This window comes from Pantherophis guttatus, chromosome 3 (assembly GCF_059756535.1).
Source record: "Pantherophis guttatus breed Tessera chromosome 3, ASM5975653v1, whole genome shotgun sequence".
NCBI lineage: Eukaryota > Metazoa > Chordata > Lepidosauria > Squamata > Colubridae > Pantherophis > Pantherophis guttatus.
The window spans coordinates 96,508,287-96,536,210 of NC_142065.1; the positions used below are offsets into that span (position 1 = coordinate 96,508,287).

At 40.2% G+C, this 27,924-nt stretch overlaps 1 long non-coding RNA gene across 2 annotated transcripts in view; it reads right to left on the minus strand.

Annotated features, from left to right (window-relative positions):
- LOC117677322 (uncharacterized) overlaps positions 1 to 27,924 on the minus strand; it is a 90,123-nt gene that overhangs the window by 4,655 nt on the left and 57,544 nt on the right. For both annotated transcript variants that reach the window (XR_015733179.1, XR_015733178.1), the window contains exon 3: positions 22,730 to 22,794. This is a non-coding gene — a long non-coding RNA (uncharacterized LOC117677322). The remainder of the gene's footprint in view (positions 1 to 22,729; positions 22,795 to 27,924) is intronic.

The following is a 27,924-nucleotide window of genomic DNA, read 5'->3' on the forward strand; positions in this document are numbered from 1 at the left end:
TGCTTAGTCTAAATATACTGAGTGGATTTGGAATGCTTTGTGTTAACCTAGATCACTGATCATTTTATGTCCAGTACTAACAAAGATAGGTAAGCAATTCCCTGCTTTTTTCCTGCATGAAAACCACTACTTCATCGCTGAAGACTTTTGAGCAGTTAAGCCAAAGATAAGCAATACAGTGACTGAAGGCACAGTAGCGTTTTTGATGCCTCTGCCCTGGCCCCCGCCATACGCTACACAATATCTGCATTTTAACCACACTTTATTGGCTGAAAGCTTAAAAGTACTTGATTTTCCTACCTAAAATTTTACATATTGTGGAACAAAAAAGTCAGGATTTCATAAGATTTCAAGTGAAAATGAGAAAAAAAACAACCCCAAAATGTTTTGCCCTCATGAAAGTTTGGTCACTGGCGCTTACACAAACACAACTACTCTATAGTATCTTGAATTTCAGCAAACGTTAGAATAATAAATCTTTCTTCGTTTTCTATTATTTGTTTGCAATATTTATATGTTATTCAATGACAATAAAATATAACATAAAACAGAACATAAACACTACAGCAATGCCAAAGTTTAAAGACATGAATGAGCAAAATAATAAGACAATATAGGTTAATTTAAGTTTAAACAAATCATGATCCCTCCAAGTCAATCTCATTAATATGTAGTGGTTGTGACTCCCCAATGTTTTAGAGAGAAACATTTCCTAAATAACCCAGATATTCAATCAACTGAGATCTTATCAATTAAAATAACAGCAGCTTGATCTCCAGTCACATAGACTAATGACAACTACCATATTTTTTGGAATATAAGACGCACCTTTCCACCCCCCTAAAAAGGGGTGAAAATTTGGGTGCATCTTATACACCGAATATAGCCCCGCCCACCAACTGTCCCCCACTCTTTGGTCTCTGCTTCCAAGCAATTTACCTCCTTGCAGCAAGAAGAAACAGTCCATTTCAGCTTCAGCACAGCCTAATTAGCACAAGTTGATTGTCCATTGGATTGGCCTCCCGACTCTCAGCTGTTTCAGGCTGCAGGGATTGCCATTGCCTATTGATGCGCAGGCCTCTGCTGCTTGCTGCAAAGAGGTAAATTGCTGGGAGCAGATTTTTTTTTTTCTTGTGCTGATCAAGCTATGCTGAAAACAAAAATGAAAGTAAAGCAGGCTATAGAACACCACTTGGAGGGGCCCCAAAAAGCCCTACTAAGCAGGTATATACAAAAGTGTGAAGGCTATTGCTTAATGCATTGTAAGCTGCCCTGAGTCTCCGGAGAAGGGCGGCATATAAATCGAACTAATAAATAAATAAATAAATAAATAAATAAATAAATAAATAAATAAATAAATAAATAAATAAATAAATAAATATTTGCTGTTTGCTGCAATGAGGCAAAATTGCTGGTAGGCAGAGGCAGATTTCTTTTTCTTGTTTTCCTCACCAAAAAAGGTAGGTGTGTCTTATAGTCTGGAGCATCTTATACTCCAAAAAATATGGTATATTATAGATCCCACCCAATAATAGATTTATATCTTGGAACCTGGAATAGTATCTAATAAACATGGCTGACTTTTTAAAAATGGTTACTTCACTTCTATATATCATATACATCTACTGGTGCACAGTTGCTCAGTTATTCAGAAAATTAACAGAATCCTTGGAAGCGTTTAAATGCAGTTGCTTAAAGTGGACAAGACCTGCAAGTTCAGATACAATAAACATAATAACAGTGATATGATGGCTTCAACTGGGAAAAAAGTTTAGATACATTTAAAAAAAAAAACCCATCATTAATTTAATGGCACAATCTGAAGTGTTGTATCTGAATTAAGGAGGTTTCATTTGAGTCCCATGGCTTCCTTTCAAAGATGCTCATGAGACTCTTTCTGGTATTTGTGCTCTTTTATTACAGTAATATACAGTTAGGCTAATGGATATTTATTATGTTCATTGCAAAACTGATGGGACATTAGTGCCCTTTTCTGGCTAAGAAATGCATTCACTTAACTGCTGGCATGTAAACCAAAAACTACTTTTATGGTGATGCTCAGAACATCAACATGTTCACATGTAGTCCTTTTTTAACATTCTTATTAATGCTTTGTTAACAGTTCTCATCCACTTTTTAAATCAGCTCTTATTAATGATGGTTATTGAAATGGCTATCCTATTTTATTTTATTTTATTAAATATAGTTTTTTGTTAATTTGTAATTATGACATAAAAAGAAAATACAAAAGTAAATATTAGAGAAATTAGAGAAGGAAAAAGAGAAGTGAGTAGTGGGGGAAAAGCAAGGGAAAAAGAAAAAAAAGGCATTGACTTCTGACTCTTTTGGTGCAGTAAAATAAGGCATTAACATCTACCATCAACTTTTTCATAATAATATAAACTAGCTATTTCTATAATAACACATCTGTCTAATTGGTAAAACCCAAAATCAAAGTTTCATTTTTTTCCACCTCAAGCACAAAGTCCAGAAGTGGTTTCCAAGTAAGAAATAAAGGTATTTGTGGTTTTTTTTTTCCTTTAATCAAAACATTCAATTTAGCCATCTCTGCTAACGCCATCAGTTTTTGCAGCCATTCATCCATTGTGGGGATCGAGGTGACCTTCCATTTCTGTTCGTAAAATAGTCTTGCTGCTGTCAATATATATAACATCAGAGTTCGAAATTTATTTTCAAAGTCTAGTTCCATTAAACCCAAAAGAAAAGTCCTATTTTATCCTATTTTAAATCCATGGAATAAGGTACAATAAACGGTATGGAATATTGGTCCATTTTCCTATTTAGTATGGGCGACAATATGCAAATAGCATTTTTTAAAAATTTCTTCATCCCTGGCAAATTTCTATAGTAGTTCAGTTCTGTCTGTATATATACAGGTGGTTGCTGACATATGTTGTTAGTTGTGAAGTTGTGTCCGACCCATCGAGATACCATGGACAACATTCCTCCAGGATTTCCTCCAGAGGATTTCCTCTGGAGTCCATTTAATTGGAGTCTCCATCCTCTGGAGTCCATTTAAGCTCACGTCTACTGCTTCAGTGACTCCATCCAGCCACTTCATTCTCTGTCATTCCCTTCTTCTTTTGCCCTTAATCTTTCCCAGCATTAGGTTCTTCTCCAGTGAGTCTTTCCTTCTCATTAAGTGGCCAAAGTATTTGAGTTTCATCTTCAGGATTTGGCCTTCTAAAGAGCAGTCAGGGCTGATCTCCTCTAGGACTGACCGGCCGACATACAGAGAATGCTAAAAATAATTGCATTCTATCTTCCCAAGGTCAAAATGAAAGACAGAGCTGTAAGTCTTGATAATTAGTGCCACTGAACTGTGGGAGCCTGCAGATTGATCTCTTTAGCTCTGCTGGTACCTTGGTTGGCTCCTAGAGTGGACAAGCATCTGGCCTTCATTAAAATAATAGAAAATACTTGTAGCTCCAGTTTTAAATTTTGGCAGTGGTTTGCTCTCCCAAGTGGTTTCAATTTAGTTTCTGAATGTTTTGTTATCATACTTGGTAACATAATCAGCATGATTTTCTTGTCCTATTCCTCTTTAGTTTATAAGTGTCTTGTGTGCCAGTTTGGCCAGTTGGTCATGTGATTGGTTGTTGGTTTGGAGCTATATTTAAATTCTGAGCAGCTGATTGGTTTGCTTCTTTATTGGTCGCTCGAATGGTCTGGTTTCTTACATATTCATATGCTGAATCTAGATCAATATGCTTGTTAATTGCTCCTTTGGTAGAGTACCAGGCTTCAATAAATTCAAGTTTGTGGCAGGTGTGGACCTGGCCATTGATTTTTGTTCCTTCCCAATCAAACTGGTGTTATTTATTATCAATGTGATTTGAGATCAGGGATATTTGGTCATGCCATTTAACTGCTAGTTGATGTTCATGAACCCTTGTTTTCAATTGCCTTCCTGTTTATCCCATATAAAATTGGTTACAATTGCTGCAATTGATTTGGTATACTATGTTGCTATTGTCTTCCTTCTGTATTTTGTCTTTGACTTTAAATAGCTCTTTTCTGAGTGTAAATGTGGGTTTGCGAGCTATCATTATTTCTGGCCTTCATGCCTACCTGTCAACAATTGTAGAGAAAAGGTACAACTAGAGGGATAGTTACAAAGAACAACAACCTGAAGTGCAATCACAGAGAGCTGGGGCAACAGAAGCAGGGGCAGTAAAAAGGACTATCTGTTAATAATCCCAGACTCCATTACTTTTCAGGCCTATTGCTCTTTATGCTTTAATTTAGTCTGTTGCTGCTGATGGTGCATCTATTTTTCCCCCAGATTCTCATCTTTGTTCTGAACACACTAGAAGTACCATGGAGTAGTCTGACTTTGAGGTCATCTATGACTTATTCCAAGTGGTGACATTCTGGAGATGGGGGAATGGATGGAGGGACAGTGTTGGATGGGAGTGGTTCAGAGGTGATATTCAGCAGATTCTGATCAGTTCTGGAGAACCAGAAGCAGAAATTTTGAGTAGTTCAGAGAACCAGTAAATACCACCTCTGACTGGCCCCACCCCCATCCATTCTCTGCCTCCCAGCTGATCGGAAAGAAATGGGGATTTTGCAGTAACCTTTCCCACCAAGCCATGCCCACAAGCCATGCCACACCCACCAAGCCATGCCCACAGAACTGGTAGTAAAAAATTTGAATCCCACCACTGGAGTGGTTGTTTGGTAACTGTGTATAACGAGGTGTGAATGATCGAGAATCCATGATAATACACTACTCTCTACCCCCAAAGCTGCCAGGAACTAGAATGCAGAGGTAGTCAGGGGAGGTGGCTGTGGTAGGTATTAGGTAAACGTCAGAGCTGATCAGACAGGTTCCAGATCCTGGAGGTGAATGAAGAAGATGAAGTGAGTGGAGGAAACAGAGGGATTGGGAGATCGACCTTTGGGCAGCTAAGCTCCACTTATGGAATGTTCTTCCAAGAACTGAAACTATAAATATAATATAAATATAAACTAGCTTTTATCATTTTATGCTTTCAATAGGCATTAACGACTCTCCCATGCTGTCAGACATTTCATATCTGTCAAGATTGTTTACAATTGGAGAATGACAAACATTAACAATTTTGCTCGTGCAAACTTCCTCTGATCTCGCCGTGTCTGGTTTTATAAATGTTAATGATAAACATTGATTTTTTTTTTATTGTTTATTGTCCTGGATGTCTCATGGGCAGATGGGAGCAATTTATAACTTTAACCTATCATGAATACATAAACTGCATATGAGTAGACACAAAAACCTTTCCATAAAAATGAACCAGGAGATCCTGATTCCATAAAATAAATGTCATTCAAAGTTATAATTTCACTCTTTGGCTGCAGCTTCTGAAAGGCAGAAATGGCTCATTTCTCATAAAATGATGGGCAAGTATACTATTTAAGCAAGGGATTTCCTGCTGCTTCCTTTAATGAAAATGCCCCCAGGGAATCTAATGAAATCTCACCTGGGAATCTAACCCAAACTAACCATTTTATATGCACCTCTTCCTTCTATTTGGTTTAATTTAGGCCTAGCATACTTTTTTTTTATTTTTGTATCACAATGTACACCAGTTTTACTGCAACCTTCCCAAATATAAATGGGTTTGTCCTAACTTTTCTATTCAAGAAAGATAGATGGGCAGTAGATTCTGTTTGTTGCAGCTACCAGTGTCAGATATAGAGCCTCTCTTGGCAGATCAAGGCATTTCTAGATAAAATATATCTGTGATGGATTTCTTTTACATATCTAACCTCCATTCATTAATAGTAGTCACAGCTGCAGGAGCATGCAGTAAGCAAACAGGAATTAACCTTTCCTTTATACATCACCTGGCCTTGTAACTGAAGACAGCATCCTTTTTAAAAACATGTGAAAGAGTATTGAATTTTCTTGTATTAAATTTTTGTTCAAGCATAAAACAACTTTAATGCCTCTCATGTAACTTCATGTACCCTCCATTTTTCTAAGCTTTTTCCTGCCTGATGGACTTTTCTAAGGTTTTGGCATAACAAACAAACAAAAAAGGAAAAGAAAAGAAGGAAAGCATCACTCTTTAAATTAACACAGCACCTATCTTTCTGATTAGGTAATGCTTGCTGTTAAATGGGACAGCAGTTCATAAACTGTTGTAGACTTCTGAGCAGAAGAAGGACAACATATAAGGGGTCACATTCTGCATGGTAGTGTCCTCAGTAAATAGCATTTTAAATATTCTTCTCCATATGGTTGTGGAGTCAGCAGAACATAACATATTCATTACATGGTTCCTGGGCAGAATGTCATCTGCATTAAGAGGTAGACTCTTGAACACTTTAAGGAGGCAATGAGATCATGCTTGTGATAACGTGATTACCTGTGCTACAACATGAGAAATTCATAAAGCCAAGACAGGATTCTTTTGGGGTTCTTCCCTAGATGAAATGTTTGTAATTTGAAGAAATCCTTACATGCCTTCCCTACACATATACTCAAACTCTGACTGGGTAGGTTCAGGGGGGACGATTGGGGCAGGTCTTGAGAACGTTATCTGGGATGAGTTTGATCCTGTGACTCCTGATGACGTGGACAGGATTCTGGGTAGACTGAACATGACCACATGTTTGTTGGACCTGTGTCCCTCCTGATTAGTGCTGGCTTCCCAGGAGATGACGCGAGGCTGGCTCCAGGGGATTATAAATGCTTCATTGGGTGAGGGTGACTTCCCCGCCACCTTGAAAGAGGCGGTGGTGAGGCCTCTCCTCAAGAAGCCTTCCCTGGACCCGGCAGTGTTGTCTAATTATTGTCCGGTCTCCAACCTTCGCTTTGTGGTGAAGGTTGTTGAGAGTGTGGTTGCACGACAGCTCCCCAGCACCTGGATGAAATGGCGTATGTGGATCCGTTCCAGTCGGGCTTCAGGCCTGGGTACAGCACGGAAACAGCATTGGTCGCGTTGGTGGATGATCTCTAGAGGGCTCGGGACAGGGGTTGCTCCTCTGTCCTGGTCCTATTAGATCTCTCAGCAACTTTTGATACCATCGATCATGGTATCATGCTGCACCGGTTGGAAGAGTTGGGGGTGGGAGGCACCGTGTTGCGGTGGTTCTCCTCCTTTCTCTCCGACCAGTCACAGTCTGTGTTGGCAGGGGGTCAGAGGTCGACCCCGAGGCACCTCATATGTGGGGTGCCACAAGAGTCGGTCCTCTTGCCCCTTCTGTTCAACATTTATGTAAAGCCGCTGGGTGAGATCATCTGTGGTTTCATGGTGAAGTACCACCAGTACGCTGACGATACTCAAATGTACATCTCCACCCTGGACCACCCCAACGATGCCCTTGAAGTGATGTCCCGGTGCCTGGAGGCCATGCGGATCTGGATGGGAAGGAACAGGCTCAGGCTCAACCCATCCAAGACTGAGTGGCTATGGTTTCCGACGTCCCGATATAGTCAGTTGACGCCATCGCTGACTATTGAGGGCGAATCGCTGGCCTCCACCGAGAGGGCTCGCAACTTGGGCATCCTCCTGGATTCACGGCTGTCTTTAGAAGAGCACTTGACGGCCCTGACTGGGAGGATTTTCCATCAGGTCCGCCTGATTCACCAGTTGCGTCCCTTTCTGGATCGGGACTCCTTAAACACGGTCACTCATGTCCTCGTCACTTCCCGCCTGGACTACTGTAACACACTCTACATGGGGCTTCTCTTGAGGAGCACCTGGAGGCTCCAACTGGCGCAGAGTGCGGCCGCACAGGTAGTTATGGGAGCGACATGGCGCTCCCATGTAACACCTCTCCTGCGCAAGCTGCACTGGCGCCCAGTGGTCTTCTGGGTGCGCTTCCCTCCCTCCCTTCCCTTCCCTGCTATGCATCTCCCCATCGAGCCCCCAGAGAACATCTGTGTAGGGAGGATGGAGGGGCCCCCCGAGTTTCTGCTGTGGTGCGGAGAGTTGCAAAGGCCTGGCCTGAAAAGGTAAGGGCGATGGCGGGAGATGCAGAAGAGGCCGGGCCAGAGACAGAGATAAACAGAGAGAGAGGGAGAGAGAGACATAGAGAAATACAGCGAGACAGGGGGGGAGATAGACACATACAGAGTTACAGAGAGAGAGGGTGGGTGAGAGAGAGACAGAGAGAGATACAGAGAGAGGAGGAGAGAGAGACACATAGAGAGATACAGAGGGGGGAGAGAGAGAGAGAGAGAGAGAGATACAGAGGGAGGAGAGAGAGACATAGAGAGATACAGAGAGGGGGGAGACAGAGAGATACAAAGGGGGGAGAGAGAGAGAGACATAGAGAGATACAGAGGGGGGAGAGTGAGAGACATAGAGAGATACAGAGAGGGGGGAGAGAGACACAGAGAGATACAGAGGGGGGAGAGAGAGAGACATAGATAGATACGGGGGGGAGAGAGAGACAGAGATACAAAGAGAGGGGGAGAGAGAGACATAGAGATACAGAGAGAGGGGGAGAGAGAGACATAGAGAAATACAGAGGGGGAGAGAGAGAGACATAGAGAGATACAGAGGGGGAGAGAGAGAGACATAGAGAGATACAGAGGGGGGAGAGAGAGAGACATAGAGAGATACAGAGAGGGGGGAGAGAGACACAGAGAGATACAGAGGGGGGAGAGAGAGAGACATAGAGAGATACGGGGGGAGAGAGACAGAAATACAGAGAGAGGAGGTGAGAGAGAGAGACATAGTAATACAGAGAGAGGGGGAGAGAGAGACACATAGAGAGATACAGAGGGAGGAGAGAGAGAGACATAGAGAGATACAAAGAGAGAGGGGGAGACAGAGAGGGAGGATTTTGTGGTTCCCATTGTTTTTTAGCAACCGGATCTCTGCCCTAATCACCAGCTGGGTAGGCGTGGCTCGGGGGCTGTCATGTGACTGATAAAAGTGAGTGACATCGAGTTGGCCACACCCACTAAATGTTCGTGGAGAGTTTGGAACTTCAGCCTCGCTCTTTTAGCCCAGTGGAAGCACCAGACTGGGCCACAGCAATGCGTGGCCAGGTCCAGCTAGTTAGTAAGTAAGTAAGTAAGTAAGTAAGTAAATAAATAAATAAATAAATAAATAAATAAATAAATAAATAAATAAATAAATAAATAAATAAATAAATATTTTGGGAGGATATCCAGATGGAAATTTGGTCCAATAAATCCAAACTTCATTGAAACATAGATCCATTAAATCAAATTTTCACTGAATTAGTTGCCCTCTGTTTGTTCAAACTGCCATGGCTTCAGACTTCTAGCCAACAAAAGCCATTACATTTTTGCAGTTTTGAAATAAACACCATATTATGATATATTTTGAATTGAAGTACTAGAGGAAGTATACCATAATTTCAATCTCCTCCCCACTATCTGTGAAATCAGGGATTAAAGTGTTGTGATACCCTCTCCTTGAAACTATACCCATGAGTCTTGGAAAGGAAATCTGTAATCAACCTACAAATTATTTTCCCCATTTATAAAGGTAAAGTTGATTCCTCACCTTTGTGAGCTGTTTTGACATCACATGTAAGAAATGCTACAGAAATAGCAATTATTATATCTCCGTTTATATAGAAGTTAAAAGGGTATATTGAACCTCTCAGTCTGACATACACACCCTTCTGTTTTCATGCTCTCATTAAGCTCTGAAGATTTGTCCTCTGGGGCTAAACCTTTCCATGTTTGATCTCAACCCAAAGGTTAATTTGTTTGGAGACCTTCAGTGAAAGTCTTTTCATTTCCCATTCAGGTTGCTCTGAAGAAGGCATTTCCTTAGGTTTTACAAAGAGTGGGGGAAATAACATGAAAAGTTTATACATTACTCTCAATTGCCATTTTGAAAGATTCAGTGATTTACTTGGAATGATTTTCATTAATTCCCAATTGTTCTCCAGGTACAGTCACCACTAAAAATTCTTCCAGCTTCTAGTATTCCGAGGTATCTAGATAGATTTGCATTTAACTGAATTTCAGATTCAACTAGCTAGCTGTCCAAAAGTTACACTGAGTCATAGCTAAGTCCTTTTGGAGTTTCTACTTTGCTATTAATGCATATAGTGATGCAAATAATGTACATATATGTATATATATTTGGGGAGCATGCTTGCAAAATACTAATCAAGAAAAATAGGAAAGAGTTCCTTATTTTCATGTTGAGTAGATGGCTGAAGATTGATGACACTGACTGATCTCCAAAAGGCTAAGCTAAGATGGGAGATCTTCAAGAAATTCCAGTAGACTAAATTGGCAAGTTGAAGGACAAGAAGGCATTGATAAATCACTGTCATATTGTTGACAAGAAAATAATAAGGGTGTTACTTGAAATCACAAGAGGTTAAGCATGACTTCAGGGAGATTTTATTTTGTTTTTACACAGACTGAAATTTTTTAAAACAAATTTACAAAACTAAAAAAAGAGCTAAGATTGACAAAAATTCTGCTACTTTCTCTTCCAGCTCAAGTAAAATTGTGAGATTAGAAGATTCATATAGCTTATGAATGAAATATTTTTAAGTAGTTTATGTTTATAGTTTTTGAGCTATAAGGAGTTAAAGACTTAGGGAGAATATGAATGTAATAATTTGTTAGCATATTTTAGCTTTATGTTTGTGAATGCTATACCCTGTACCTGTTCTGGGAAGTCTAGGGAGGGGGGTGGGGGGGAAGGGGGGAGGGGGGAGGGGAAAAGGGTGGTGGTGGGGAAATGTTTGTATTTCTTATAAAACTTTTCAATAAAAAAAAAAGTAAAATTGTGAGATTTTCTTTTTCATGTTTTTTGCCAGTCCAGGAAAGACCAAGGGAATAAGGAATCCACCAATCAGGGATCAAGGTAAACAAAATATGGTCTGAATGGAACAACTGACCATTACTATGGCAAAATTGAAGGAAGGGTTGGAAATCTAGAAAGGGATTCTTTAAGTTGGTTTCATTTCTAGTTGGCTACATTTTGGACTGTAGTGTAGGAGATGACTAAGCTAAGCCCAAGGGTGGAGTCAAATGCATCATAAATCATGAGTCCTTGCATGCTCACAAGAGCTTATTGTCAAACCTGAATCTGACTGGGCTGTGGGGTTGTTTCTATCATGGGTTATTCTCACGTGAATTCAGGTTGACACAGTTTGGACCTGAAGGGGGAGAGCAGAGGTGGATGGAGTCTTCAGCCAAAATAACATAGTTGGCTGATGCGTCAGATACATTCCAATGGCTGGCTGGTCAGAGGAGAAGGAGAGAAGTTGCGAAGCAACCGGCTTTCATCCCAATTGGACAATGTGACATATTGTTTTGGGAAAATGAGAAACTGTTACTTAAAGTGAGGTGGAAAGCATGGGAACCTTTAGGACTGGCTTTCCACCAGTTCATGCCAAGATGATCTATCTAAATAAATTTGTTCTTTGAGGAAATGGAATGCCTTGGAGTTCGATTTGTGATGGGTACATTAATTGGAACCTAACACTTATTTCCCTTGATGGTTAATAGCTCAGGTTAATGTCAAGCGACAGGAAAATTGAGGGATACAGGCAGTTCAAATGTGTATAAAGATTTATTGCAAGCTTAAACTCTCTACAAAAATCTGAGCTACTAATAGTCAAGAGAAATGAGCTGGAATTAAGAAGGCATTCAAGGTGAGTTAGACTTAGATCTCTTTCAAGTACATAGGGACTCGTGATTTAGGATGCATTTGATCCCTCCCTTGGGCTCAGCCTAGTCCTCTCCTATATAGTATCAGAAGGCTACAGTACAGAAAAGCCCTCAGACAGGCTATCTGAAGTGAATAGATAAAAATGTTTATTGTTTCCTAGAATGAGGCTGTATAAAGCCACTGACTGCCCTCTATCAGACAGGACAGACATTCTTGTCAATTCAAGCTTGTTACCTTTTTATCACACCATACTTTTGCTATTCTTCATGATCATTAAGCTTAACAGTTGATTTTCTACAGAACTAACTTTCTGGCTTTCAACTTAAATCTCACACTGTGTATAAGTAGACTGACATTTTTCTAGTTCAAAGCATTTTTTTTATTTGAGGATGTGACTTTTAATTTTAAGATAAAGACATAACTATAATGATCTGTATTGGAATCTCACTTTGATTTATTATATGCTCTCAGATACTGACCACTGCTTATGAATCTGCCATCTTATCTTAGAAGACAGGTATGAGGTTTTTGCTGCAAGTTTGGAAGGTGTTATAACCCCATAACACCAGTGTAATTCCTACTCCTGTTCTTTAAAAAAAAATGTCTGAAAATATTTTTGTTTACACGGAAACTGTTGGGGCATTGTCTCTTCATTTAGTTTCCTTGTATGTTCCCTTTACACATTTTTCTATTTTATCTCATAAAAGGATTTTAAAAATTTATTTTACTACATTGTTTTAATCTAAAATGCTCCAGGCACAAATTATTATAGTATTTATCTATGAAGCAATACAACAGCTTTGCAGTATCTGTAAGTAGAGGTATTAATCATTTAAAAAGTAAGCACATACATTTACTATGATCAAATAGAGATTAATAAGGTAATAAATTAAGAACAGGGTTTATAAGCTTATAAAAGTCATAGGTTTGAACATTCATCCTGCAGTTCAGATAACTGCAACAAAAAGTGGATATTAAAATGTATACGTTGCAGCTTGCACATTTTCATAGCAACTGACTGCAAGTAATATTTACTAGCCACTGGTAAGGTGATAAGGTATTATGGAAGGTTCAGTAACATTTTAAGTGCTGGAACCAGAACTCTGTTGGAGAAGTGGTGTTGGAGAAGGTTCTTGAGAATACCATGGACAGTCAAGAAAACCAGCTGATGGATCATTGAGCACATCAGTGCAGAGTTCTCACTCAAGGCAAAATGACCAGCTCAAATTATCCTACTTCAGAGATGTTAGGCAAAGACCCAGCCGTCTGAAAAAGATTCTAATGCTGGGAAAGGTAGGAGGAAAGAGAAGAAGTGGTCAACCATCATCAAGGTAGGGGTCTAGGACTTTTCGTCTCCTACCCTTGGCCACGCCTCCTTCTCCACCAGCATTCCTCTTCGGACGATTCTCCTCTGACTTTTCTCCTCAGCTGACATGCCCCTATTCATTCGCCCTGGCAATGGGTCACGGCCCCTCCATCCCACGTGCTTTGGCGCAGCCCGTTCGCCAAAGGAGGGTTCGTCCTGGGGTTTTTGCCACCCAGTACAGTTAGCCACCAACCAATCGGCTAGCATCCAATGCCAGCAGAAGAGCTGCAGCCAAATGGCTTTAGGAAAGCCAAACACTTGTTAGGAGAAGGAACAGGAGGGGATGAAAACTCCCCCGCACCTGATCATGCCTCCTTGATAAAGAACAGGAAGGGAAGAGCTGGGGGAAGGGACGGTAAGTACACCAGCTTCATCCAAAGGGAAGGGGGAAGAGAGAGCGAGAAAGAAAGAGAGAAGGGAGACAAGAAAGAAAAAGAAAGAAAGAAAGAAAGAAAGAAAGAAAGAAAGAAAGAAAGAAAGAAAGAAAGAGAAAGAGGGAGGGATTGAAGGGAGAAAGAGGGAAGGGAAAGTGAACAAGATATGGATGAATGAATGGATGGATGGATGGATGGATGGATGGATGGACTGGACAGAGGGAGGGAGGGAGGGAGGGAGGGAAAAAGGAGAGGAAGGAAGGCCCACAAACCCTGGCACTTGTTGTGGTTCCGCTCTTCCCTTCCTGTTCTTTATCAGGGAGGTACGATCAGGTACAGGGGAGTTTTCACTCCCTCCTGTTTCTTCTCTTAACAAGTGTTTGGCTTTCCTAAAGCCATTTGTCTGCAGCTCTTCTGCTGGCATTGGATGCTAGCTGAATGGTTGGTGGCTAACTGTCCCGGGTGGCGAAAACCCCAGGACGAACCCTTCTTTGGTGAACGGGCCATGCCGAAGCATGTGGATGGAGGGGCCATGGACTATTACCCAGGGCAAATGAATGGAGGCATGTCAGCCAAGGAGAAAAATCAGAGGAGAATCGCTTGAGGAGGAATGCTGGTGGAGGAGATGCAGCCAAAGGTAGGAGACGAAAAGTCCCATTCCAGCAAGGTAGATGGACAGGAGAAAGTACAGATCTGCAACTACAATGCAGTTAACAATGCAATAACATTGTTATTTATTCTCTGCATTAAATGTTTTCCCCAAATTGGCTCAATATTCATGCAACCATAATATTAAGGTCAAAAACACTGATTGCAAGGAACAGTTGATTTCTGTCTTAAAATTGGTATTCATATAATTTTTATGCCTTGTTTTATTTATTGGTTATATTACTGTATATTGTAGACCCCTCTGGAGACCTCTTTGAGAAAGGGGATTGGTTTAGAAGTATGAAATATAAATAAAGAAATGTAAATGTGTGTTGTAAGAGCCTGATAGACAGGTTTACTAGAAAAAGGACCCCAGGTTTTTTTTAAAAAAAGGTTTCTTTAACAGTCTCTCCTATCATCTCTTGTGTACACCATTTTCAGAAGACATATAGAATGTCTTCTCCAAGCTAAGAATATGCAGATATCCTTTTCAATTGTTCACATTTGTACTGGTGAGCCTTGGTAAAACTCTGGCAGATATAACAGATGATGTCCTATAAAGCAATATGGTCAGAGCCATGAATACCTCCTAGGCTAATTTTTTTTAAATTTGAATGAACAATAAGTATTTAGTTTTTATTGACTCATCCACTTCTTTCTTGGAACATCTTTTGATAATTAAAGTAGTCTGTGTCAGGTTTCCATGTCATCTCAAATAAAATAAATTGCATTTCCAAACAGATAGTCTTTCAAGAAACCTTTCATTTTATTAAGCACGACAATCTGTTCCCGATCGTGGCATAGCCAACTCTGACTTCCTGACCCCAAACCTTCTCTTTCTGTTCCCCAATTCTCTGCATCTCATTGGCCTTCTTCCAAATCACACTCCCCATATCTACTACTTAAGCTCCCAGGAATATCCCCCCTCCCATCTCATCTCCTAGGGGATATTATCTTCAAGGAAAATAAGTAGGTGAAATGTCAAGCGCCCCCTTGCCAGCTGCCCCCTCTTCTCCTTCTTATGTCAGCACTAGAGTAAATGCAGGTTGAAGTGCTGACAGTCTGACAATTAGAACAACCTTCCTTTTAGGATATTTTTTGATCAGGCTCAGATCATTTGGTTCAATATTCTTCCATGCCCATTTCTCCTCCTCCCGCCCCTCTGTTTTTTTAGCATTATCCATTTACCCAAGGTAGACCTACTTGACAATACTTCTATTTCACAGCAAACCCCCAAAACTTTAACTTTAGACTGTCTACTGTCAACCTCACCCCATTCCTAAGAGGTCTGTAAGGGGTGTGCATAAGCGCACCAGCGTGTCTACTGTCCCTGTCTTAATGTTCCCTTTTATTTGTATCCATTTCATGTATTCATAGTCATGTTTATACTTATATCTGTTATCTAATACATGCTTGAGGAAATAAATAAATAAATAAATATTCTAAAAGGAGAAGGTTAAACTCAATTAGTTTTTTTCTTCTTTTTTCTCTCTCTACATCAATAGCTGACTTTCAGAATTACAGAAAGGATACCCAGTCTCAAACTTTCCCCTCATTTGCCAGCCTTTTACTTTTTCCAGACAGAAACCTCCTTGAGGCATGTGAAGCCTTATTCCATCTCATAAACTACCTCTGCACTCTGCACTGTATTCAACCACTTGTAATTTCCTTGTCCTTCAAAATTCCTTGAAAATTCCTGATGACATTCTATGTTTCTCTTCCTGCCTTCTTCTATAACCAAGTACTAAGTAAAGAAAATCCCTTCCTGAAATTTTTCTCATTTCTCCTAGCATTCTTTGAACTCCTTCCTTTTCTCACTGAACAGAACTCATTCTAAATTCTCTATACATGATAAATTGTTTTGACTGCTATTCTGAAATATTCTTTGCCTAAATTGCCAATTATTTGATTGTGCTAATCTCACATTTATTTGTTTCTTCCTAATTAGAGTTACAGTATGTCCCATATTTATTTTTACAATTCAAGGTCGTTGAATATTAAATAGCATTTGATATATTGTATTGATTATTATAATTTCATTCTTAAATATATTAAATTTAATAACCTACTACAGCATTAAGTCCTAATGGAATTAAAACCATGGGAGGCCCTAGTATTTAATAATATGGTTATATGTTATATTTGGTCTATATTTAGCCATCTTTGGCTATTTTTTTAGTTAATATGAGTGGTTATTATTGGGACAACAGCACCTCCATCAATAGTTGGATATCCTCAACAAGCAGAGTTATGAGTTAATTACAAGAAAGACAGCAGGAAAAAATATCCTACAGTATAAAAAAATAGGAGAAATGGCTAAATATTTAATATCCTCCCCCCACCCCTTGATGGTACTTAGCATTGGGCTAAACCAAGGCTACAACTGCAATTGAAATCCATGCATCAAATCATTTTGAGTGACCAGTTATCAAGTAAATGGGAAAAGTAGAACAATACATTAAAAAAATCTTACTGGGAAATATTTAACCACTGTTTTTCTTTTTCCAGGCAAATATAGCTGGGATGTTTCCATCCTAATAAAATATTAAGAAATAGTAATAAATAATAGATGATAAAAAGAGAACCTAAGAAACTGTGTGCAGTTTCACAGTGGAACATCTTTCAAAGTAGGTTAACTCACCAGCGTCAGATACAAACGTTTAGTAAATTGCACAGCTGGATGGAAAATAGCTCAACAAAGTGTCCAAAAAATGATATTGTTAATAATCATGGATGTTCACCTTTGACTAAACAAATACCAGCATACCACAGACAACCTCAAAGAAACAAAACACGAACCCAAAATATACAAAAATACTGACAACCAACAAGACAACAAAATTCCAAACTAAAGTGCTTAAGTTAACCACATAAGCAAAGAGTTACCTGAACCCAAATGGGTAATCAACATGTGCAGCTGCCCATTATCAACTGCAGAACACAATATCCCTCAGGAGACCTCAACTATAACACAGAGAATAATAATCAGTTAGAAATCTTTAAAAGTAGCATTTAAAACCATAGGACCCCTATAATTGTAAGGCATTCAGTCATGCCACAAACCAAAAGAACACAGAGTCAGAACAAATTCAAAGCAGAGACAGAAGCCCTCAACAACTTAAAGAAAGACCAGACCATCATCACTCACCCAGCAGACAAAGGCCAAATCATGACTATCATGGATAGTGCAATATCGGGTTTTCAATTTCAATTATATAGAATGTAAAGGATGTATGTTTGTGTTTTTATTCCTATACTTATAATGTACACTGAAGACGGCATTTAATTTCATTGTACCACATGCAATGACAATAAACTGTAAACTATAGAATACAACTCAAAGAAACAGCCAAAGAATTACTGGAGGACAAATATATCTATTTCCCAAGAATCTAAACCAGAGGTGAGTTTCAGCAGGTTCTGATCAGTTCTGGAGAACCGGTAGCGGAAATTTAGAGTAGTTCAGAGAACCAGTAAATACGACCTCTGACTGGCCCCACCGCCATCTATTCTCTGCCTCCCGAGTCCCAGCTGATTGGGATGAAATGGAGATTTTACAGTATCCTTCCCCTGGAATGGGGTGGGAATGGAGATTTTACAGTATCCTTCCCCTGCCTCGTCCACCAAGCCACACCCACCAATCCATGCCACGTCCACCAAGCCACACCCACAAAACCAATTTGAAACCCACCACTGATCTAGACATCTGATCAAAAGAACTCCCTAAGACCAAACTAAGCAAAGTCAAATCACCAAAAAAAAAAAAAAAAAAGGACAATCATGAATGATAATCAATGGATTTATCCTCCGACACTTCCATGGATTCCCCAAAATAACAAGTCTGAGATACTTCTTCATCCAATTGTATTGTTATCAGGATCCCAGCATGTAACCTAGCCAAAGGATTACTTTTTAAAGAAAACACCTAAGGCATTTCATATAGGGGAGCAAATATTCTATCAACTGCCCACTACAATACCTTGAGAAAATGAAAGACCTCTAAAAATATAAGAAGATGATATTATGGTTTCATTCATTGTTACAGCACTATTCACATCTATCCATCCAGAACTGGAAAAGTAAACCATGGCAGCAGTATTACATAACACTCCAGACCTAGCCATACACACTAACATTGAAATATCCAGAATCACAAACCTCATCAACCTTGGCCTCACTATTTACTTTCATTTTAATGAACAAATGTACTAACAAATCAGAGGAACAATCTGGAATTATTATTCTCAGGTCTCATAGGAGAGACCATAAAGCAGCATCTAGAAACTATAACACTCCCACGCATACAACGAAGAGTATGTAGCTCCATCACCAGAAGGCAGAGGGTACCTAGCCAGGCCAAAGAAAATATCCAGCAAAATTTCAGAAGTGTGATATATAAAAGACATTTTTAAAAAGCCTATGTTCTGTCTGTCTGTCTGTCTGTCTGTCTGTCTGTATCAGTGGTGAAATTCAATTTTTTTTACTACTGGTTCGGTGGGCGTGGCTTGGTGGGCATGGTGTGGCATGGTGGGCATGGCAGGGGAAGGCTACTGCAAAATCTCCATTCCCTCCCCACTCCTGGGGGAAAGATATTGCAAAATCTCCATTCCCACCCCACTCTGGGGCCAGCCAGAGGTGGTATTTGCTGGTTCTCCAAACTATTCAAAATTTCCGCTACCAGTTCTCCAAAGTGCTCAAAATTTCTGCTACTGATTCTCCAGAACCTGTCAGAACCTGCTGGATTTCACCCCTGGTATGTATGTGCATGGAGAGAAAGAGGGAGAGAGAGGGGGAGAGAGATGAACATACACTAATTGATCTAAAATATTTTCTAAAGGTTAGTGGAGTTGAACCCACAAGGGAAAATGGTCAGAAGTTAACAAGATGACGCCAGTCTCCAAGGAGTGTGAATCCAATCCTATTGATACAATGGTCAGAATCATGTACCATCCAATCCATTCCAGCTGAGATTATGCCAGTTGTACTGCAGATATTTGTACATCTGTTGAATATGAAACTTCCAAGGAAGGATATTGAACATATCAGGTATCATTAGTTCCTATCCAAGCCATCCTTTTACATCCTTACAGCAGAGGTGAAATTCAAATTTTTTTACTACTGGTTCTGGAGGCATGGCTTGGTGGGCATGGTGTGGCTTGGTGGGTGTGGCAGGGGAAGGATACTGCAAAAACTCCATTCCCACCCCACTCCAGGGAAAGGATGCTGCAAAATCTCCATTCCCACCCCACTCCAGGGGAAGGATATTGCAAAATCTCCATTCCCACCCCACTCTGGGACCAGCCAGAGGTGATATTTGCTGGTTCTCCAAACTACTAAAAATTTCTTCTATCGGTTCTCCATAACCTGTGAGAACCTGCTGGATTTCACCACTGCCTTATAGCTCAGGGTAGTTTTTGTTTGATGCTTCAACTCTGAGAAGATTTCAGAACTGTGTTTCTATTTCATGTGCACAATCCCTTGTAGATTCGGAATCCTGGCTCTTGTACAAGAAGAGATTTTCAATCTTATTTATTTATTTATTTATTTATTTATTTATTTATTTATTTATTTATTTATTTATTATGTTTCTATACCGTCTTTCTCCCGTAGGACTAAAGACGGTGTACAGTCAAGAAAAATATAGATACACAAACATCATAAAATTGCTAATTAAAATTATTATTATAACATAGTTTGGCCCAATTAAATAGAACCTAAAATTAGATAACATTTTAAAAACATTCACATGTTCATATGTTTAGCCCCGCCTGTTGGAACATCAGGGTCTTGAGGGCACGGCAGAAAGCACCGAGATCAGGGATATTTCGTATCTTAGGGGGCAGTTCATTCCAAAGGGTTGGAGCCCTCACAGAGAAGGCCCTCCCCCTGGGAGTCGCCAGTCGGCATAATTTGACTGACGGTACCCTGATACTAATCTTAGTTTTGGAGATTGCATAAAAATGGGAAAAAGAAGTGAAATCAATTTGCACTTTCTCTCTCCAATCCCATATCCTTTGCTTAATGTTGAAAGCAACTGGGAGAATTACTGGGGGAAAAATGAGAAGAAACCATGTTACATTTTTTGTGTTAATTTCTACGTAGCTTTCATTTTACTTTGATGCCAGTCATTTGAATGCAACTTCTACTCTACAGGTTCAGAATGCAATTACGCTATTACATTACTCGGTCATTCACCTTTTACTTTGCGGCTTTGAGGTTAATTGACTAATCATTAGTAAACCATATTGTCTGGTACAATGGAATTGAAATTGATTGGAATTCAAACAGAGGAAGCACATAGACTTAGAACAGTACAAAAGGGCATGCAATAGTTCAAGGCAGAGAATACATTTTTTTAAAATATAGAAACTCCTCCCTACAATTCCACACCTTTATTAATAATTGTCAAAGAATGATTTATTATCAGAGATTACATAAATCCTGACTCTGAGGAGCTAATGAAGAAGTTTCTATTGATGAAGTTAATATGTTTTATTATTTTTATGTATCGGATAAGATAATGTTTCCATTCATAACTGAGAAGTTTTTTTTTTTTTTTTTTTAATAATTGCCTAGATCAGTGTTTCTCAACCTTGGCAACTTTCAGATGTGTGGACTTCAACTCCCAGAATTCCCCAGCCAGCAAAGTTGTCTGGGGGATTCTGGGAGTTGAAGTCCACACATCTTGAAGTTGCCCAGGTTAAGAAACCCTGGCTTAGATGAAATGCATATATTGCGTAGATAGAGAATAGAACTGGGCATAATTCCTTGCTGTAATATATATAGAAATGGAAGGCAGTCATTTTTCAGTAGGTAATGTGTGAATTGGTATTCCCTAGATATCTTGGAGCCAGTCAACATTGCTCATGGTTGAAAGAGACTCATCATTTTTCCAGTGGACTAAGAGCACCATCACTCATATGACTGTCAGTGTGGTATAGCATTTAGGGTGATTAGACTAGGACTCAAGAGATCTAGGTTCAAGTCCACAATGGATAACTTTGGGTTGGTCAGAATAAGTATAAAATTAGAAGATGGAACACTGTCTTGAATTCCTAGAAGAATGGCAGGATATAAATCTTAAACAAATAAATATGCCCCAACGAGTCTCTGTTTTGGCACACCAAATATGCCAAAAATTCTCATTTTCTTAATTGCTCCCTGGAGTTTTGCAGTTCTAAATGATTCGATCGTTTTTCAGAAACTGTTCTTAAAAGTTGTTTTGGTGTTCTATATCCACTCCTTCCCTCATTTTTTTTTCTTCTTCAGAGCTATGTACACACAGAGTTTGCAGAAGCTTTTGGTTTATTTGTACTTTTCCATTCCACAAATATTGTCAATAAGGGCTTAATCTGCCTAAAACGGCTTTACTGAAATGAGTTCCACACCTAGTATTACTGGATAAGCACAGGAACTATTTATTTTTAGTTCAGAAATTAATCAAAGCATCAATCATCATCTTGATTCAAATGAGGATTCCATTTAATTCAAGGGCCTCTTTTCACCAGGGGGACACTCAAATACTTTTAGAAAATCAGCAAGGGAGGCATTTGAGGAAATTCTGAGCAGAGTGCAGCAAACAATGAGGCATTATCCCCAGTCACCAATAGAGGCACTGAAATATTATGGTACCTGTAAGGAAGTGGTCATAAGAGTTGGCACTCTTCCTCTGGAACTCAGGACCAAATCTGTATTCATATGAGAGTTCATACTTAACTTATGACCACTCTCAGCATTATTTATTACGTAATGTCAGGATAGATAGATGATGATTCCCAGATGCTTTGGACTCCCAATTTCACCAGCTCCAGTTATGGCAGAAAATAGTACAGAACGGTGACAGATGTAGACAAAAATATTGAGAGAATGCTTGGGTAATCTACAGTACATCTTTATCAATGCTCATTCATAGTCTAATGATGTAGATGGCAAGATTCACCCCTATGTTATGGAATCAAGCCAGGGGTGAAATCCAGCAGGTTCTGACAGGTTCTGGAGAACCAGTAGCAGAAATTTTGAGCAGTTCGGAGAACCAGTAGCAGAAATTTTGAGTAGTTCAGAGAACTGGCAAATACCATCTCTGGCTGGCCCCAGGAGTGGGGAGGGAATGGTGACTTTGCAGTATCCTTCCCATGGAGTGGGGTGGGAATGGAGATTTTGCAGTATTCTTCCCCTGCCACTCCCACCAAGCCACACCCACCAAGCCACACCAGGCCCACCAAGCCACGCCCACAGAACCGGTAGTAAAAAAAATTGGATTTCACCACTGAATCAAGCCCATGTTTTGTTTTATTTTTAATGCATACTCCCTGTTTGAACTACAGCATTTTGGGCAGAAAATCTAGACAGATTCATGCCAGTAGCCCTGCCTTAAATTTACAGGGCATTGTCTTTAAAACTTTGACTTAGCAATAGCTCATAGAGCCCATAGGAATATAATGCTATCTAACTGGTCTAGAATGTGGGATGAGGAAAGCCTTCAACCAATTTTTTTTCAAGGGAAATTTTGAAAGTTTAAGATCTTGACTATAACAAACAAACAAACAAATAAATAAATAAAAAGTACTTCTAGAAAAGTCACCAATGAATCATTAAGGGATGCAGGATACCGTTAAAAATATCCTTTTTAATTATCAGAATTTGGATATCCCTTCTAATAAAATGTATAACCATAATCCTCTATGATAATATCAACATGATCTTACCTGACAGCCAAGCAAATGAAAGAGAGCTTTTTGGATATTTTGGAGAACCTTCAGATATCTGGAAACTTATGAACAGAAAAGAGAAAAATCATAACATGACAGGACATGACATGACATAACATAACATAACATAACATAACATAACATAACATAACATAACCATTAGTGGCAATGATTCCATGATTCTTTTTAAATGTGAGGATCTCAGGTACAAACAAAAGTAAGATAAAATAAGACTGCAAAGCAGAACCAATGCAATCAAATTTTATACACTCTTTCCTCTAAATTGGAAGCATTTGTTCAGAAGCAGGAAGAGATAATATTTTCCCCAGTGACAAAATATTATCTGTTAATGGTAGAAGGGAACAACAAACTCTTATACAAATCTGTAACTTAAAAGAAGATGAATACAATCCCATCAATGAAAAAGAACTGTGCACTTTGTAATTGATTACCAAAAAAAAAAAAAAAAAATCTTGCAGCCGCACAAAACCTTGTAAGGATGTAACATTGAATCAATTATCCAGGTAGACTAAAAGCTTTTGATCAATTAAAAAGATGCCCTGGATTAATCCACTAGAAATGATGGAGAGAGAGAGAGGGAGGGGGAGAGAGAGAGGGAGGGAGGGAGAGAGAAAGAGAGAGAGAGAGAGAGGGAGGGAGGGAGGGAGGGAGGGAGGGAGAGAGAGAGAGAGAAAGAAAGAGAGAGAGAATATTCTCTTTAAATGTATTCCCTTTATTGATATAAACTTTTTTTATCACACACATATGCATTTCTCTTGACCTACCCAATTCCTGCATCCATATAACAAAGAGGGCAGAAGTATGCTCCTATAGATTGCAATTTTCATTTCTTTCTACAAGCTTTCATTTCTCAGAACAGATAACATACTGAGAGGGCTGGATGCCATGATCTTAGTTTTCTTAATGTTGAGTTTCAAGCCAACTTTTGCACTCTCCTTCTTCAACCGCATCAAGAGGCTCTTTAGTTCCTCTTCGCTTTCTGCCATTAGAGTGGTATCATCTGCATATCTGAGGTTGTTGATATTTCTCCTGGCAATCTTAATTCCAACTTTTGATTCATCTAGCCCCGCCTTTCTCATGATGTGCTCTGCATATAAGTTAAATAGGCAGGATGACATTATACAGCCTTGCCAAATTCCTTTCTCAATTTTGAACCAATCAATGGTTCCGTGTCCAGTTCTCACTGTTGCTTCCTCACCCATATATAGGTTTCTCAAGAGACAAATAAGATGGTCTTGTACACCCATCTCTTTAAGAACTTGCCACAATTTGTTGTGATCCATACAATCAAAGGCTTTAGCATAGTCAATGAAGCAGAAATAGATGTTTTTCTGGAACTCCCTAGCTTTCTCCATGATCCAGCATATGTTGGCAATTTGATCTCTAGGTCCTCTGCCTCTTTGAAATCCTGCCTGTACTTCTGGTAGTTTTCGATCCACATACTGCTGGAGCCTAGCTTGTAGGATTTTAAGCATAGAATGATTTTTCAATATTCTAATGGCATTGTATTTGGGGGAGATAGGGGCTATAAGCCAATTACTCACCCAAAAGCACAATTCTAATTCATTCTTGGATCTGTGAATATCCCAAATGTCTTTTTTATCATCTTGTTCTCCATTTATGTCATCTAACATTTTTTTGGATTCATTTAAAATGTTGTAATCAACTCCCCCCCCCAATTAATATCTTGTTCTTCTATTATCTTCATTTACTTGTAGTTATTGTCAGTCTATGGATTCTTATTTTTATATGCACTTGCAACAGCCTAGATAGTTCTATCTCATCATTTCTGACAAAGGGGGAGGGAGGGAGGGAGGGAGATTGTGATCTCACAATCTCCAGATGATGACACTGGTTATGATAGATGTAGCAGTGCCAACTTGCAGCAGCATCAGGAAGAAGAAGTTAGAGCTTCAAGGAGGAACTAGAGAGGGTATGGAAAGTAAAAACCAAAGGGATCCCAATGGTGGCAGGAGCACTTGGGGCTATCACGTAGGAAAGTGACTCCAACAGATCTAAGGAACAACATCAACATCAAGTTTTAAAATGCTATGAGAAGAGCACAGTGCTAGGAACATCTTAGATATTATGTAGGACCCTTCCAGGCCCAGGATTTAGGAAGACACATGCACTGTACCATGCCTAAAGGTAAGAAGGAAATTGTTTCTCTCAACTCTACTTCATAAGAACAGACTACCTTCATTCACAAGTTCCTAATATGTGATTCTTTGGGGAAGGTTTTTTTCTAAAATAAACCAAGAAAAGCAGTTCCCTTTCTGTGAAGAGTCAAGGTATAAGGGTAGACTGGTCCAGATAAGAGATGAGATATCAGGAATATCAGAATGAATGGCCCTTCCTGGATGCTTTTCCCTGTATACTGAAATCCTCCTCAGAGGACCAGCTATTTGATCCAGCCCTGCTAAAATGCACCAAGTACATATTTACCCAGGAAGAGGCCTATTCGATGTGATCTTAACGTAGGAATGCTATCACCACTGAGATATTGTATATCTAGTGCTTTTTTATTGTCTTCTGTGTCAGATAAAGACCCTTCTATTTCTCCCTGATCTTTTAAAGATTTGTTAATCCTGCTGTAATATGTTTCATTTTTATTGCTTTTTAAAATTCTCTGTTTATCTCATTTTATTGCTTATCTTAATTTGCATATGCTATATCTGCTTTGATCAATGAGTTTAACCTTCCCTTTGAATGGTTTGAATTTGTAAACGGCTTTGAAAATGCAATTTATTTATTTATTTATTTATTTATTTATTTATTTATTTATTTATTTATAAATATCAATCTTATCACAAGATCAAAGCCTTTCCTTTTCTCTAAATTTCAGAAAAAATAATCAAGGCTTTTTCCACATAACGCTTTTCAATAAAGAGACAAGCCAAGGCTAGGCTCATATGCCTTAGTATTACTCATGCCACCTAGTTACTAATAGTAAGAAAAGTATCAGTCAATATAGAAACATTTTTCCCTAGTAGGACACAAGTGCAACTAAAACTCAGTTTTATTCTCCAGACACACATTTGTAGAGTGATGTGGCTATATAGGGCCATATCACTTCATCCTTTCTTCAAATTTTCACTCTAGTCAGGTGACTTCCTGGCCTAGAGAAAATCAACTGCCATTTTGAACTTCTGTGGAGTGAATGTTCTGCCCTTTGGAACAACTTTCCCTCCAAGTTTTAGCAGGCTCCTACATTTCTATCTGAAAAAACCTGAAGATCTGGCTTTTCCCACAAGCATTATGATAATGTGTTGGCTTAAACCAGGGTTGTCTATTGGATGTCAATGAGTGGTGGGGGGAGGTGTCCAAAATGGGCGTTGGTCTTACCTGATACGCCCTTTCTATATCAGGCGGGCACGGCAGTCAGATCTGGGAGTGACACAGCTTCTCTTCCAATGAGACCGGGCCTGCTGAAAGTTTTAAGTCCCGCCTCTTCCTGTGTGATTCAGTTTTGAGACGAGGTAGAGCAGCAGAAAAGTCGTGTTTGCAATGGTAAGAAACATATGAAATTGCCTCCCACCCCCCGGTGCCCGGAGATGGCCAGACAGGGAGGGGCTGACTGCTGTGCCCGCCTGATATAGAAAGGGTGTATCAGGTAAGACCAATGCCCATTCTCCTAATGGCGGGCACGGCAGTCAGGTCTGGGACATACCAAAGCCAATGTCCTATAGGGAGGGTGCAGGCCGTGTCCGGGAAGCGGTTTCCAAATGTACTCCTTGCAATACTCTCCGTCCGAAGGACGCATCAGCCAAAGCATAGGCATCCAGCCGGTAATGGTGGATGAATGGAGTAGGAGACATCCAGGTGACCGCCCGGTAAACGTCCTCCAAGGAAGCCCGGGTAGACCAGGCCGCCAAGGTGGCCACGCTCCTTATAGAGTGGGCCGTGATATTCCGAGGTACTGGTAAGGACTGAGCGGCATAAGCTGAAGTGATGGTGGCCCATATCCAGCGGCCGATTGCTGTAGCTGACAGCTTGTAACCCATGGAAGAGGGTTGGAAGGCAACAAACAAGGCTTCCGTGCGATGGAAAGACGATGTACGGGCTATGTAGATTTTAAGCGCCCTGTGAACGTCAAGGGTATGCCATATCCGTTCGAGTCGATGCTGAGGTGATGGGCAGAAGTTGGGAAGAACAAGTTCTTGCAAACTGTGGAAGACTGAGTTGATCTTAGGTACAAAGGCCGGATCAAGACAGAGGACCACCCTGTCCGCATGAAAGATACACAGATCCTTACGGATAGAAAGGGCCACCAGCTCTGAAATACAGTGAGCTGAGGTAATCGCCACTAGGAACAAAACCTTGAAAGACAAATACTCGAGATCCACCTCCCACAGGGGTTCAAATGGAGGCCTGGTGAGTGCAGTCAGTACCTTGTTTAGGTCCCAGGTTGGAAATCTGTGTATTGTAGATGGGCGCAGATTGGTAGCCCTGCGAAGGAAGCTGCGGATCAGAGGTTCCCTAGAAGGTGAACCTAAAGATGCCAATGACAGGATGGATGAAATGGCGGATACCTGTATCCTTAAGGTGTTTGGTGAGAGACCCGAAGAGAATCCTTCCTGAAGGAACCCAAGAATCTGGACTATTGATACTGAGGTAGGGATGATATTGTGTCATCTGCACCAACTGGAAAAGGCCTTCCACATGGCGTCATAGATACGAGTCATCGATAGACGGCGAGATGCCTGGATGGTAGTGATGACCTCTGGAGGAACCAGCGCTTCTGTCAAGAGGAACTGCTCAACCTCCAGGGGGCTAGCTGGAGTGACTAAGGATCTGGGTGGACCAGACTGCCTTGAAGGAGAGATATCTGGTTGTCGGGAATCCACCAGGGAGGAGCCACTGACAGAGACCCGAGGTCCACAAACCACGGACGACGAGGCCAGTGGGGAGGCAGAAGGATGAGCTCTGCCTTTTCCATGAGAAGTTTCCGGATCACCTTGGCTATGAGAGGGAACAGAGGGAAAGTGTAAAGGAGAGCCCCTGGAGGCCACGGGGTGCAAAGGGTGTCCACTGCTTCTGCTTCCGGAGATGGGAATCGGGAGAAGAAGCATGGAAGATGATGGTTGAGTTCTGTGGCAAACAGATCCACCAGTGGTAACTCGTACCTCCTTGTCAGCTCTTGAAAGAGAAGAGGGTGAAGGCTCCACTCT